This window comes from Camelus ferus, chromosome 5 (genome assembly GCF_009834535.1).
Source record: "Camelus ferus isolate YT-003-E chromosome 5, BCGSAC_Cfer_1.0, whole genome shotgun sequence".
NCBI lineage: Eukaryota > Metazoa > Chordata > Mammalia > Artiodactyla > Camelidae > Camelus > Camelus ferus.
In genome coordinates this window covers 11,915,375-11,931,140 of record NC_045700.1, presented here as the reverse complement: position 1 = coordinate 11,931,140, position 15,766 = coordinate 11,915,375, and the positions used below count along the sequence as shown (strand labels likewise).

Below are 15,766 nucleotides of genomic sequence, written 5' to 3'. Positions count from 1 at the left end.
TTACTGATTTTATCACCACGCTATTTGCTTCTCTTACAGGGGAGCGATAGATAAGGGGAAACATTTTAGAGGAGGATAAAAACACACTATTTTAAAAAAGGCTAGAAGTGCAGTTGATAAAAATGTAATTACCTGTTTCTTCACGGAACACGTTGGTAAGGTATAATCTCTAGTTTCGCTCCTTCTGTTCCTGCGGGCAATAAAAGGCATTTAGGAAAATTGTTGGTCAATGTTTCTCTGAGCTCTAACTATCAAGCAGTTTTGCATTACAATTAATAGATTTTTTTTAAGACTCTGTTTTAAATGTTTTAAGACATTGTACTGAAGGTTCATGGACCTTTGGCTCCAGGATCCTATCCCATTTTAGGAGATTATTTTCTATGATCAGAAGAATGGTGTGTTACACACAGTGTCATACTCTGCGATGGAATTCAAGAACAGACCTCTCTCTAGTGCATATTTCAGGTTGCTGTTCTGTTTTGAGTGTTTTGATGTTAATGTAATCAACAGCATCATTTGTGATGCTTGTGAACACATATCTTTCAAAGAGGAAGTGCAGCAAAACAAAAATGAAAAATAAAAAGCACACATGTTCCTCTGCTCTGTCCTTTCAAACCTGCTCTGTAGGACAAATTCCTCTTTATAATCAAAAATGTATATGTTTTCTGTCATCCTTGTGTATAAAAAAAATCCTCTACTTTTAGACTCTCAATCTTTTTTTCATAACAAAACTATTCAGTCCTAAGCAAGAGTTAGAACTCTCAAATGCATTTAATAGCAAAGCTGCTCCTTCATCCAGGAGGGGGTCAAAGCCACATTCTTCATTTCCCCACCTGGAGCATCGGCCTCTCTTTTCAACTCAAGAGGATGCCTCTGCTTCCTCTAGGCACAGGACAGAGGAGAATTCAAGGGCAGGAAAGGATGACTTCCAGCTGTAGCAGAGGGTTAACCTTGGGGCCCTTTTGGTATTTCAGAACCCAGTGGTTGGCATCTTCTTCTCCTCCGACTGGTTGATTTTGGGGTCCCTCCTCAGCCCTGCCCCTGCAGCCCCCCAGACACAGGCTACCTGTTAGGTCCTAATGCTCCTGCAAGTGGTGGGCTTGAGCCAAGTCCTTATAAGGGACCTCCAGGCCAGCTTTCTTCCACTTGGCTTGCCCTTTGTCTCCTCCATCTTTGTCCCAAACTTTGAAAGTGTAGCCGATTCCCAAAGCAGCCCATTCTCTAGCTGAGCCACAAGATCTCACCTTCAGACTTCCTGCTCTGCATCCTGCAGTCTCTGTGCCTCCTGGTCCCCAGATGAATAGGTCCAACTCTCTGCATGGTCCCTCTGAATACCCTCTCACTAGGCAGAAGTGGAAGGGAAGTACCCACCTACCTTTCACCATCAGAGCAATGGAAAGAACGTACTCCAACATCTTGAAAACTTCCTCAAAGAAATCCTCTCCTGACTTTCCACCATCTCCTTTTTTTTTAATTGATTATGTATATATTTTTTATTTGGGGGAGGTAATTAGGTTTTTATTTACTTATCTTTAATGGAGGTGCTGGGGATCGAACCCAGGACCTCGTGCATGCTAGGCACACACTCTACCACTGAGCTATACCCTCTCCCCTTCCAGCTTCTCCTTTATGTAGACAGATTAGGCAGCATTCACAAATTAACCCACCAATTGTCAGCAGCTTAGCAAAACTTTACTCTGCTCTCAGGCAAAGCCTGCTGAGAATCTGGATATGTGGCGAGGGCTGCTCTTCCCCAGGTGACCCGGCATTCCAGGCAACTTCAGGTTTGTGGCTTAGCCTCGACCACCGAGACTAGGGAAGAGAGTGCCTGCAGAAGCCACACCCACTCTTCTACTCTTTGGCCTAGAAGGGACAGGTGTCCCATCCCTTCACAGCCTATTGACCAGAACAGTCCTGGGGCCCCGCCTGCCCGCAAGGAGGCCAGGGATGAAGGAAATCTCAGAAGCAACTGGTGAGTATTCCTATCTCAGCCACATCCCCCAGCATGCCAAAGGGGCGTATGGACTTTAATTTCCTTTAAAGTCCTTCAACAATAGAGCATCTCACTTTGTTACACGAGGGTTGTTGTTGCCTAATGTCTTGGGTATCAGCCAAAATAGAGACAAAGAGAGTCCCATTAAAACATCCTATTACGCATAGGTTAACATTTTAAAAGCTTACTGGTACAATGAAGAGAACTGACACGCATTGAGCTTCTACCAGATCATGTTGTTTATATGTGTGACCTTATTTAACCCTCACATGAATGCTAAGATATAGGTGGTAATGCTCCAATTTATTACATAATAGAACCTGAGACACAGAGACTAAATACATTGGCCAAGGTCAGTTCACTAGGGAAGGAGTCAGGTTTTTAGAATCCAGGTGTGTGTTTCACAATAGCATTCTCTTCCACGTGGCTCACATTTTGTCCGTCTCAGACAAATCCACCCTCTCAGCACTAGACATATTTAGAAAGCTAGAATAATGCATATGGGGTTAATATCAGGATTACTGTCAGAATCAATGATTTTAGCTGGATTTTAGAAATGTAGAAATATCACTAGGCTCCGAACAAAAGGTCTTTCTGTCATTTCTTCCATGGGATCTTGCCTGAGTGATGCCTTGGCACATGGAAAAACCTAAAGAGCACATGAAAAAACCAAAAGCTGTGAAGAATACAGTTCATGCACAGGTATGGATGAACAATTCGTACATTTTTCAAGTATTCACTGAATACTACCTTATATACACATATACATTAAATTTGAAAAAGATTTAATTGACGATTCCCAGATGTACTTCATTTTTGTTGATCTTTTGGAAGAGGTCGTCTAAAGAGAAGAATGTGTGGTCCTGGCTCATGAATCATGTAAGGAACCCAGCCTAGACTCTGTTGCAGTGGATGGAAAAGCTTGCTGACTCACTCATGCTTGACCTCTTCTTACTTGCCTACTGTTCTCAGCTCCATCTGGATCTCTGAGAGGTCTATTAGTCAGACATCCTCTTCCCGTTTACCTAGAATAACGTAAACCTTGAGACATTCCATCCACCAATGACTCATGCAACTTATAAAATATTCACACTGTACATCAAATAAATATGTCACACCATGATTTCAACCTCCTTCATTCTTGGGGAAATTGGTGTTAATGACTTATCTGCCCGCACATAAGAGTCCCAAGTGGGAGGGAATCTAATGAACTGGACTGAAAGTGCAGAGTGTGGTTTTGACTGTGTTTTGAATGTGGTTTTGACAGTTCATCCTCAAGAACATGTAGCATATAGCAATTCAGAGAGTGAGGAAACAGGCTTAACAAGCATGTCAGCCTTGACTGCTTGCATCCTATGGGATTAAAAGAAGGAAAAAAAAAAAGCCTTTTCAAAGGATTCTCCAATCCTAGGCAATAATCATCACCCATGGCTCCAGAGATGCTGGAGTGCTTAAGGAATTAGCAGTGGAGAGGGTAGAAAAGACAAAACCAAACAAAAAGAAGTACCACGTAATAAGAGTTGAAGTTTCAAGCAATGCTGAATGGCTCCTCCAAAAGCTGGCTGAAGAATCTCCATGCAGGTGAACCATTGTGTTTTCCTCCTCTCCTGAGGAAATCCAATTCAGTGCCACAAATGTTCGCTGAGCTCTCCTGTGCAATGGTCTAGCATTATTTTCAGAGGGAATACAGACATGAGTATGACACTAAACTTGTCTGTGTGTATGCTGGGAGGGGAGGAGCATACACAAACAAGGCAAGGTCCCAAGGCTAAAAGGCGACAAAAGACCAACGCACTCGACCAGAGTTACAGGTTACAGACTATTGAAGATTCCTGCCTGACTCAGTACCTGCTCACACACATGCACATTTGCTCTAGACCCATCTGACTGGCACCAGCCACCAGCCACTCCTCCCTTCCCGGGCAGAAGCTGCCTGTAGGTGCAAAAGAGATTACTTTGCAAACCAACAGCAAGTTAGGTGCTAAATATCTGATTTTCCACCTACCAGCCATTTCCATAAAACACTTTCCTACTCTATATTTATAAGTTCTTTATTGAACTAGAACCTCATTTCTACCTCAATCTGCATGATTTTCTCATTAGATTTCTGGTCTTAGACAGTCGTTTCATTTAACAAACTTATTTTGAACAGAAGCCATCAGCCAGGATTTGTGCTCAGTACTAGAGACAAAAATGAATATGATACAATCTGCATTTTTCAAGGCTTTATGCTTTATTAAGGGAGATAGAATATGCAAATAAAGCAAAGAAAACATGTTGTAGAGGGCTGCCTCTTAACCCTTTAGAACTATCAATCAACTTAGGATTTTGACCTCTAGAAGAAAACAAAGATCAGAGGCACGAGTGGCAGGTAAGACAGGTGGACAGAAGGCAGGCAGGGAGGGCAGCGTGCTTAGGAGGCATGGCAAACGTTGCTCACAGTCAATCCAGCAGATGGTCCTCTCCATCTTCCTTCTTATGGGCAGAGACACTTTGATCACAGAGAAGGAAGCAAGCACCCCACCCCCACCTTCCAAGGTATGAATCATGATCATTCTAAGTCAATGGAGAATCCATTTCTCTTTGCCAGGGATTGGTCTTGGGGTGGGCACAGTTCTGGCCAATGATTCATAAGGGGAAGTCCATGGGAGGCTTTCATTGTAGGATAAAAGGGCAGACTCTCTGAGAAGGAAGCTCTTTGGCATCATTTTTCTTGGGGCAAGGCCTTGAGCACATGGTGCCCTGGAGTTGGAGCACCCGTCTTGTGCCATAAGGTATAAACTAAAGAAGAGCCAACACAAGATGGCAGAGTACAAAGACATAAAGAGTCTGCTGAAATTGTTGAACCATCGAAAAACCCTGGAACTGTCTACTTATAAATTGCTTTGTAAGCTAACAACAAACAACTTCATAAATCAGGCCAATGTTCATTTCATGTCTGTTACCTGCAGCCAACAGCATCCTGAGTCAGGCGGGGTAGAAAAAGTCTTAAGTACCTCTCATAATAATTCTGTAAGGTGTGAAGTATTATTATTCCCATTTTATAGATGCATAAACTGACTAGTTTAAGTAAACTTTAAATCATCGTCTCAAAGATTATAAATAAATTCCCAAATGGAGATTTGATCATGAACCTAATTCCAAAGCATGATCTCTTACCACTATCAAATCTTACTATCACACACAACAAAAGGCAGAGTTCATGACCACAAAATTATTTGCAGAATGACCAGGAGTCAAGAAAATGGGTACAAGAGACTGTTGACAACTTAGCCATAAAAAAGAATAAAATAATGCCATTTGCAGCAACATGGGTGGCCCTGGAGATCAGCATTCTAAATGAAGTAAGCCAAGAAGAGAAAGAAAAATACCATGTGATATTGCTTATATGAGGAATCTTAAAAAAGACACAAACCAACCTATTTACAAAACAGAAACAGACTCACAGACATAGAGAACAGACTTATGGTTGCCAGGGTTGGGGGAAGTGGGTGGGAAGGGTTAAGTTGGGAGTTCAAGACCAGCACCTCTTGGGGAGTGATGGAAATGTTAGCATCCTGACTGTGGTGGTGGTTTCATGGGTGTGCACATCTATCAAAATCCATCAAATGGTACATCTGAAATATGTGTAGTTTACTGTACAGAAATTATACCACAAAAAAGTTGTTAAAAATTAAAATAAAAATGAACTTTTAAAAAGACTGTTGAGAAGCCATTTGAATTTATTACCCCTTAAATTCAACAGAAATTTACTGAGGGTGTGCTCTGGATTAGGCACTGGATTACAGAAAAATCCCAACCAGGCACCTGGTCATGGTTTCAGGAAAACAGCCAAACTCATGTTCTAGAACAGCCTTACCCTGAATCAATATGTTGTCAGTCATCAGCTGGAATCGGCATGATTCGATCATGCATCTAGAAGCAAACTATCTGGAGAACAGAAAACTGTGATTCTTCATGACTGTGTAAGGGCGAATATGGTATAAAAAGGTCAATTCATCATTCAGATGGTGGCCACAATCCCCATGCTTGAGGCCACGTGGGCCAAACAGTAAAATGAGTGGTGACAGCCTTGGCCATCTCTTATTTGGCTTCTGTGGTGCTTTTCCTCCCTCTATCACCTCCCCTCCTCCAGCTCAGAGGAGACAGAGCTCCCATAAACCCACCCTCCTGATCCCTAACTCCAGCCCTACATCACCCTTCTCGGTGCTGCTGGAGGTGCGTTCAGAGCTCCCAAATTCTTCTGTGCCACTGTCGACCCTGCTTCCAAATCTCTTGCAGTCAAGGTACCAGGGAATCAGGCGCTGCCCCGACTGCAGGCTCGCAGGCTGGCTGAGTATCCAGGGATTTCGCTCTTTAACCTCATCAGCAGGGAAGGCAGATTTTCCCGTATGAAAGAGTAAGACTGTTGTACAGAGCGCCAGGCGTAGTCTATGAGAAATGCTAAAAATAAGTAGCTCATATTTATTAAGTTGGCCTTATTATAACTCTACTTTTTTTCCTAAGCCATCAATCCCCAGGAAAAAGAAATCTGTTTTTTGTCATATTCTGAGAAGTAAAGCTTGCCTCTAATAAATTTCTCTCTCCTCTTGTCTCACTAAGTCCGCCCACTCCTTCTCTATTTTAGGCCAAACAGAAGTATCGATAAATGATCAGTTTCAGAGTCAAGAAAAGCCTCTAGCAGAACTCCATGAGACTCAGGCTTCGGGCCGGTCCTAATCAACATTTTTATCATCGATTTGAATATTAGTAACAAAGCGTATTCAACAAAGTCCCAACTGAAGCAAAACATCTTAAGAAGATGCATTGTTGCTGATGCCTGAGTTCAAAACCATAAGATAGTCAAATGCCAAATCCTGTACTTAGGTTCAAACATCAGTTTCCCAAAGGTTAAATGAGAATCTGGCTTAAAGTTGAACATGTATTTAAAGGTTCGATTTTTTGTTTTGTTTTGTGTTCCATTGCTTTTTTTTTTTGCAGACTGTCAGAGAAAGAAGGAAATTTCAGGGTATCAATTCCTTATTGAACATCCATGAGGTTCTACTCACTGTACCATTGTGGTAGGCAGAATTGTGGCCCCTAAAGATGCCCACGTCTGAATCCCCAGAGCTTGTAAATATATTATGACATTAAAAGGCAAAAGAGAATTAAGATTGCAGATGGAATGAAGTTTGCTACTCAGGTTAAGATAAAGAGATTGTCCTAGATTAATGCACACAAATCTTTTAAATGTGGATGAAGAAGGCAGAGAAGGATTTGAAAATGTTATGCTGCTGCCATTGAAGATAGAGGACGTTGCCACCAGCCCAGGGACGCAGGCAGCCCCGGGAAAAGAGAAGAGATAAGAAAGCACATCGTCCCCACAGAAGGAACACAGCCCTACTGTACCTTGATCTCAGCCCAGTAAGACCTGTTTTGGACTTTTGCATGCATAACTGTGAGATTAAAAAAAAAAACCTTTTGTTGTTTTGAGCCATTGATTTTGTGGTAATTCACTATGACAGCAAGACAAGCTAATACACCTATGTATGTTCATACACATTTACTTTCTCTTTTTTTTATTTGTTAGTCTAACATTCATTATACGGTATTACAACTCATAATTAATATATGGTGCTCAAATGGCCCACAAACGTATACAAAACTATTCAGTTGCATTAGACATCATGGAACTGCCGACAATTAAAAAATGTGATACCAGAGATAGACTGGGACTTCAAAATTGTAGAATAGATAAACAAGATTATACTGTATAGCACAGGGAAATATATACAAGATCTTGTGGTAGCTCAGAGAGAAAAAAATGTGACAGTGAATATATATATGTTCATGTATAACTGAAAAATTGTGCTCTACACTGGAATTTGACGCAACATTGTAAAATGATTATAAATCAATAAAAAAATGTTAAAAAAAATGTGATACCAATATTCATCCTCCAGAATAGCAAAATGAAAAAATCAGACAGAACCAGCTCTTGGTAAGGTCATGAAACAACGATGACTCCCCTACAGTGCTACTGGGGAGGGGAAGGTAAAAATTGCTCCAAACATTTGGAATACTTTTTTGCCAATATCTACTAACGGTGAAGATATGCATACCTTATGACTAATTCCACTCCTAGAAATATAATCATCAGAAATGCACACAGGGGACAAGTTCCAGTGTGTCCATAGCTGTACTATTACTAACCAAAACCTGGAAACCACCCAAGAGCAGAATAAACAAATATATTATGGTACATGCCTACGATGGAATATTCTTCAATGATGATGAACTATCACAGCACACAAAATACAGGTGCATTTTACAAACACGTTCAAAAGAAGATACGTGCACAAAATTATACACCAACACATTTACTTTTTATTTGCTCTTTTAGCTCAAGCATTTGTCTCCATTTTACAGATGAGAAAATGGAAGCACAGAGAGGTTAAATGACTTGCTTAAGGCCGTACAGCTATCCAGTGACAGAGTGAAATTCAAACCCGGGCCGGCCTGACTGCAGGTTCCGGGGTCTTTAATACACTCTGTGCTCTACGTCAGTGGTTAACACGCTGCTGACAGAAGCTTACGTGTCCCGAAGGGAACATACGAAAGAGTAAGTTTTGAAAATAAAATTAGGAGAGAGAAATGAAGAGAAGAAATAAGGAGAGATAAGAGGAGAGAAGAGAGGGGAGAGGAGGAGAAAGAGAAAATGCTGATGCTCTAAGTAAATGTTTTCTAAAAAAATTTTAGGTAGATTTGAGATGTAAGATGTATTTCTGACTGTGGTTGAAGTAAAGAAATGTTGAAAGGCATTGCTCTACAACACACGCCCTGGAGAGAAAAGGAGAATGGAGCCCAGCTGCTGCCTGGGAATATCCATCATCTAAAGAGAAACTCAGCAACAGATCACTGTGACGGAGCATCTTACGGGCTGGGTGGGTCACAATTGGCCAGAGAACCACAGTGGATAGGATGGGCTCACGTCCTGCTGACCGCCCACTGGAGGTCCACGGGGACCCCTCAGGAGCTCACACACAACGTGTACAAAGCAGAATTCACCACTCTGGACACAACGCTGCTGCTCCTCTACAGCTCGAGGTTGCAGTTAACAGCATCACTCCCACTTGTTCGTTCAAAATGGAGATAATATCCTTCCATCTCTTCTGTCCCCCAGACCATTAGACTCTGCCTCCCAAGTCCCCACACCATCCCTTCCCCTCCATCCCTATTGCCACGGCCTTGAGACCCTCCTCCCCTCCCATCTGGACAAGTGTGCGTCCTCCCAGCCAGTCTCCCTGACCCAGCCCCTGCTCTCCAGTCCACACTGCAGTCTGCCACCACGGGTCCTATTGTGTCTCCTCCCTCCCTGCCGCCCCGCCTGGCTTCTCCCTTGCAAGCCATTTTGCATGTTCTACATTTAGACCCAAAAGTCTCCATTTCCACCCACTTTCCCTAGTCCCAGGGCTCTGCAACCTGCCGGCATCAGACTACTTGAAAGCCCCCGCGTGGACCATCAATGTGCATACCTTGCAAACTTTGTACATAACTGCATTCTGTCCCAAGAATGATGTTCTTTCTGGCCTCCATCTAGCAAAGCTGGGAACAACTTCTCTGATTCTCTCAGGCAAGAGAAATCACATCCTCCGCTGAGCCCCCGTGGCTGCATGAACACATTTCTTTTACAACATTAATCCAAATGTAACCTGTTTCCTTCTCCAGGGCTTCCGGGGTGGGGACCACATCACAGATGTGTTTACATTCCAACATCTCGCTCAGGGACCAGGCCGTGGTGGGCTTTTTCAAAAAAATAAGTGGACAGTGGTTGGAAGGTGAACTCCAGAGCTCCAGAACTTGGTATCTGTCTCTTTCTTTAGCATTTCCTTCTGGATGTCTCCCATGCCCTTCAGTCTAACACATTGAGAGGGAGACTCGGTATTCCCCTCCTAAACCTGATCCACCCCCAGAGCGCTCCACTTCAGTACCTGCAGCCCCCAAACCAGACATCTGGTCAGCCTCCCTCATCCCAGCAACAAGCTGGTGGTCATTTATCTCCGATGCATATCTTCTACTATCTTGTCTTTATTTTCATCGTCACCTCCCTGTGCTAACTATCATCTCCTGCTTGTTACTGCTGAAACAGTTTGTCACTACCCCCTCTATATCCATATTTGCCCATCCCACACTCCAATCCATTCTACTAGCAGCAGCCAGTGTAACTGGGAGAGCTGATCATGTCACTCTCCTATGTAATACCTTCAACCCAAATCTTGAGATGAAGTTTATTTTTTCAATGTTGCCTTCTTTCTTTCTTTCTTCCTTCCTTTTTTCTTTCTTTTTCTTTCTTTCTTTCTTTCTTTTTCTTTCTTTTTTCCTTTCTTTCTTTCTTTCTTTCTTTCTTTCTTTCTTTCTTTCTTTCTTTCTTTCTTTCTTTCATTTCTTTCTTTCTTTCATTTCTTTCTCTTCCTTCCTTTCCTTTTTCCTTCCTTTCTTTCTTTTTATGCACACAGTGACCTGCTCAGTCTAACCCCTGATGACTTCTCCAGGAACTCCCTGCCTGTCCGGCCACACCAGCTTTCTCATGGTTGCACCTTCCCCCTCAGATCTTCCATGAAGCTCCTTCTGCTCAGGACGTGAATGGTGAGCAGGGACAATTCCATCAGAGAGGACATCATTCTTGCCTCAGCTTCACAGACTTTTCCTCCCGTAGCACCACGTAGTCTTCCTTTCTATCACTTATCAAAGCTCCAGTTTTGTTTGTAGATGTCTGACTGCTAGCCTCTACGTTTGCTAAAAGCAGAGACTCCATCTGGTTCATCCTTCTTTCCATCCCAGCTACCGACCTGGCTCACTGTAAGGGTTCACCTAACATTTGATCAAGGGAAGAATTTAATCAGGGGTGTTGGCTGTTCTGCAGAGCATTAGTTTCCCAGAAAAATCCCCAGAGCCCTGGCTGGGGCCAGAGGAAGGCAGAGAAGGTGAACACAGGACTCCATGTCCCACTTTGCCAAGAGAAGATCTGCAAGGGTCTGATTTAGATACTGGGTCTTCACGTAAGAGTGTATTTTGAAAATAAGCATTGTACTTGTAAGGTGTGTAAAAGTAAACTTACAAAGCAGGAGCACAGAGGAAAGGGGACGATCACAACGGAGAGCATGAGGAAATTTGGAGGACAATAGACTGTTTTGCATCTTGATTGCAGCAGTAGTTACACGATTGTATGCATTTGGCAAAACTCATAGAATGTGCTGAATTTTACAGTGCGTAATTTTTTAAAGCAAATAAAAGTAGGAGAGACTTGATAACTTTTGGAAGTTATTTCCAGATTCAAAAGACTGAAGGAATTTCACATCATGACAAAAAAGAGTGTATGCCGTGACCAAACACACACACACACACACACACACACACACACACACACTCATATAGCTTAGGACCCTAGAATTAGATTTTCTGTTCACATCCAAATACAAGGCTAGCCTGGATACAAGGCGTGCAGCCATTTTTCCCAGTGAAAAGATCAAAATATTGTTTCAGATCCACTTCAATATATCAACCATTAGAGTGAATTACATTGCCAAGTGACTATAACATTTATTTTATTAAATTAGTTACGAGTAAATATTTTAAATCACGTGTTATATACAATAACATATTGATTTGGAAATATTGCTTTCTTCGCTCACACATTTTATGAAACAGCTTTCTTGGAACTTTGCACACATTTTGCTGACAACAGAATGTCGGCTGTCACCAAAGCCCATTTTTGGAGCCACATAACACAAAACATGGTTCTTCAAATCACATCATCTTTACTCCCATAATAGCTGCTTAAAATATAACATTTTGTGAATCCGAGTGATGCTGTCACTGGGGTGATGTTTATCACCCTTGTGATGATAGTCCTGATTTCCATAAAGCAAGGTTTCTCAGCGGTAGCACTACTGACATTTGGACAGGATCATTCTCTTTCTCTGGCCTGTCCTGTGCCTGGCAGGAGGTTTGGTGACTTCCTCGGCCTCTATCCACTAGGTGGCAGTAGCACACAAAACCCCCATCAGTCATGATGGTCAAAAATGACCCCTCCCAAGAGCTCAGCCACTGAAAAGCTACTATACTTAAAAAAAAAAAAAAAAAAGATTCCAGAAATTTCTAAATATCTCCCAAGAAGCAAAAATCACCCCCAGATTAACAGCCATTGCCAGAGAGTAACCTCTTACTGTCCTGTTGCATCACAGAATTTTTAAATTATTTATTTATAACAACCACGATATTTTGAATTGCAAAGTCAAATATCCAGAAACCATTACTAATTTTTTCAGAAATTCCTTTGCTTCATCTTTTACTGATTCTATTATCTGAATCTTAATGTATTCAAAACAGCATCAGCTGAAGTCCTTAAAATATTTCCAAACTTATGTGTCTTCACTAGAGATTTGTTGTATTTTCTGTGTAAGGAAGATATAAAAGAATTCTTGCTCTTCTGAGGATTATTTTGGAGAAAACCTCACCTAAGATTCAGGCATCCAGGATAACCCAGCCTATTCTCACCTACAACATTCTCACAAGTGAGCATCCAGCCTTTGCTTGAATACTTCAAGTGACAGAAGCCTCACTACTCACCAGTTCTGATGGAATAGTTCCTCTGTGTAAGCTCAGATCTCCCTGCCCTGAACTTCTAGACATCAGACCACGTTCTGGACAAAGTCTGCTTCTTTGCAACAGAACAACACTTTAAATATCTCCAGACAACAAATGTATTTCTCACTTTAGTCGTTTCTTTCCAAGTTACAGTTTCTTTGATCCTTTCAGCTCATCAGACATGTCTTCTCAATGTGACTTCATCCTAGGCCTTGTCGATGGCCTCTGAGTAAGTGTGGCCTAGAAGGAACCCTGTGAAGTCAGCTCAGGACAGAGAGAAGGGGAGTTTGATCATCTGTGCTCTGGACACTTTGCATGCCAGAACTGGTCAGCTTTTTGATAAAAGAGTCATTCCATTTTATAATATTTAGTTTAGGAACTGTAAAAGAATCATAAACTCCACACAAGTAACTATTTCATCTTTCATTAAATACACCAAAGAACAATAATAAATGCTTTTCTGGACCTAATTTTGCCCAATAAGGACAGATGTTTTAGTGAAATTAAAGGCTCACAGGAGAAAGTGACCATGTATTATAGAGAGAGAGCCCCCAACCTTCTATAAACAGGAGAGAGAGAGACAGAGACAAAGAGACAGAAAAAGACTAAAAGATGGAACTAAAAATTTCAGTATCTTATTAGTATTTTTTGAATAGTCTTCTTTAGGCGTCATTCAGTGGTCCACTGTGACTCTCAGATTCTTAACTTGTGTAACTGCACAAAACCTATCCTGCTCCACTGGTTTTTGAAGAAAAGTCACGCTGCTGTGAGAGCTGGATGCAATGATGCTCTGTATCGTTTAGCTACAGAGAATGAAAAAAATAAATAAAGGCTGAATTCTGCTAAACCTTAGGGGAGTGACTATCCAGGCGCATTTCTCCCAATGCTTCATCCCAGATAGTGCAGAGTTGTGTGACTGAGGTTCAAAGCCATCCCATACGGGGATTTAGTACCATAGAGGAGCAAGTATAGAAAAAGTGATTTGATAACGATGCCCACCACGGAACTGAATGAAGTCTGATGGAGTAACTCTACTGTCTGGCTTTCCGATTCTCATTCCTCCAAGAGTCAAGGCACCCACTAAATGCAGACTGACTAACAGCCCTTGATAAAGATGCTTTGACGAGGCCATCGCTAGTCTTGGCAACACTGAGACATAAACTGCACGTGTGTCTGAGGGCCTTTCCTCCCCACCACTGATATTCTCTTGCGGGAAATCAGCCAATGTCCTGAAGTTACTTTCCCTGTGGGATGCAATGAAAATGGGCCTTGAGCCACAACCCCTAACCTCTGGCTTATTGCCAACCTCCCTTCCTCTTGAAAACTTACCTGGCCCATGGTCCTGCTCCCCCAAGCCCAGCTTAACACCTGGATGAAGGGCATGTTAATTTCTGTCAGCAGCAGACTTCCGGTTCACACGCAGCTCCATTTCAGATGGATGCCTGAACTCCAAGGAGTGACTCACAGAGGTAGTTGAGACTGGAAGGCAGTTCTGTGACATAGACGGTAAGGACAGTGCCCTCCACTCTGCTCTAGGCAGGTGGCCCTCTGCCCTGTGATGGGAAGCAGAAGGTGAGAACTGCAGTTTGTTTGCTTTGGCTGTGAATTTTTTTTTTTTAACAACTCACAAGCCCTTTAAGGATCTTATTACCTCAGTTATTTCTTCAAGTGTTCAAATCATCGACCGCCTCATCTGAACCGGGAGATAAGCCTAATTCTCACATCTGCGGCAGCAGGCGCGGGGCAGAGGCTAAGAACCACCTAATCTGACCATCAGAGTTTTAATTTCCTCCACCAGGGAGCGGAGAAGGCAATGAAGCTGTGAGCAGGACACATGCAGCCTGTAAACAGCCATCCTTCCTGCTCCCGAGCAGAGATCCAATACCAATTTAGTCTTATCTGTCTGGAAAATCGTTATTTGAAGACTTGGAAAGGTTAAGAGAGTTCCCGCTTTCACTTCTCGTACTTTCATCTGCAGCACAGAGAGAGGAAGGAATCTGACAAGCATGGGGCTAATTTGGTTCCCTCAAGCACCCACAGGGAAAATATTCAGATTGTCTCTACCAGGGTCAAATAGAAGTCAGAATTCACCGCATGCTCTGTCCCTCTCTGTGCTGGTAAAATAGCAGCCTTCAGAATAAAAGGTGGTGAGTCCTGGGTGGAGGAGAGAGAAGAAGATGCGAAAAGCCAGCTGGGCCGCTTCCTCAATTATGCTAAGAGCAGTTTCTTAAGCACCTATTGTGTGCCAAGCTCTGCAAGTCACCTCCCTCAAGGGGCTCACAGCCTAGGGAGAGTCAGTAAACCAAAGCTTATAGAATTGACTGAGTTTTAAAGTAGTAATATAATAGGGAGGCCAGTAAAATAGTAGCAGAATGGATGTGAGACACAGGGCAGGGCACAACCATTAAAAGAAGGACACAGCAATTAGCAGCAAGATGGAGGAAGATTCAACCCTCAATAGACCTTGATGCCCAAGATGGTGAGAGATCTGACTCCCAGTAGACCTTGAGCTTCATTATATGCTCATTGTAATATATTAGCATGGTGAATGGCACCCACCCCCAGGCGCCATGACAGCTCCGAGGCTGGCCATAAAAGGTCAAAAAGTGGGCGGTGGCCCAGCTCCTCGGAATCCCAGCCCCTTCCCCAAAGTAGTTGGAATAATCCTCCTACTTGTAAACATGTGTAGTTACCAAGCCCATAAAAACTAACAACCTCAGTATCTCATGGTTGCTCTCTCTTGCCTTCTGAGATGGGCCTCACTCCATCTATGGAGTGTGTATCTACTTTTGCCTTATACTAAATACCCCCACACCTCGTGGCCTCTCTGGCCTCTGAGACAGCCTGCACTCTGTCCTACGGAGTGTGCATCTCCCTGAATAAATCTACCTTCACTCTACTGTGGCTCGCTCTTGAATTCTTTCCTGATGGAAGCCAAGGAACCTCACTTGGTGGGGCGCGTCCCAGGGACTTGCCTGGGACCTGGGACGTGGCCCTCCTCTTGTGCCAGATCTTTCCTGTATGAGAGGGAGTGTGCAAATATAGGGGACTGTGTGGGTGTAAGCACTGAATTTTGAAGCATCGGGGCATTTACAAGACCTGTTTCTCACCTGGGGCAGGAGCAAGAACATCATGCCACTGGGAGAT

The 15,766-nt window shown here is 42.8% G+C and overlaps 1 long non-coding RNA gene across 14 annotated transcripts in view; it reads right to left on the bottom strand.

The window, feature by feature from the left end:
* Positions 1-15,766, bottom strand: part of LOC106731059 — a 104,040-nt gene that overhangs the window by 17,186 nt on the left and 71,088 nt on the right. For 5 of the 14 annotated variants that reach the window (XR_004319781.1, XR_004319778.1, XR_004319772.1 and 2 more), the window contains exon 2: positions 133-190. This is a non-coding gene — a long non-coding RNA (uncharacterized LOC106731059). The other 9 variants (XR_004319780.1, XR_004319777.1, XR_004319779.1 and 6 more) reach the window with 5 other exon arrangements.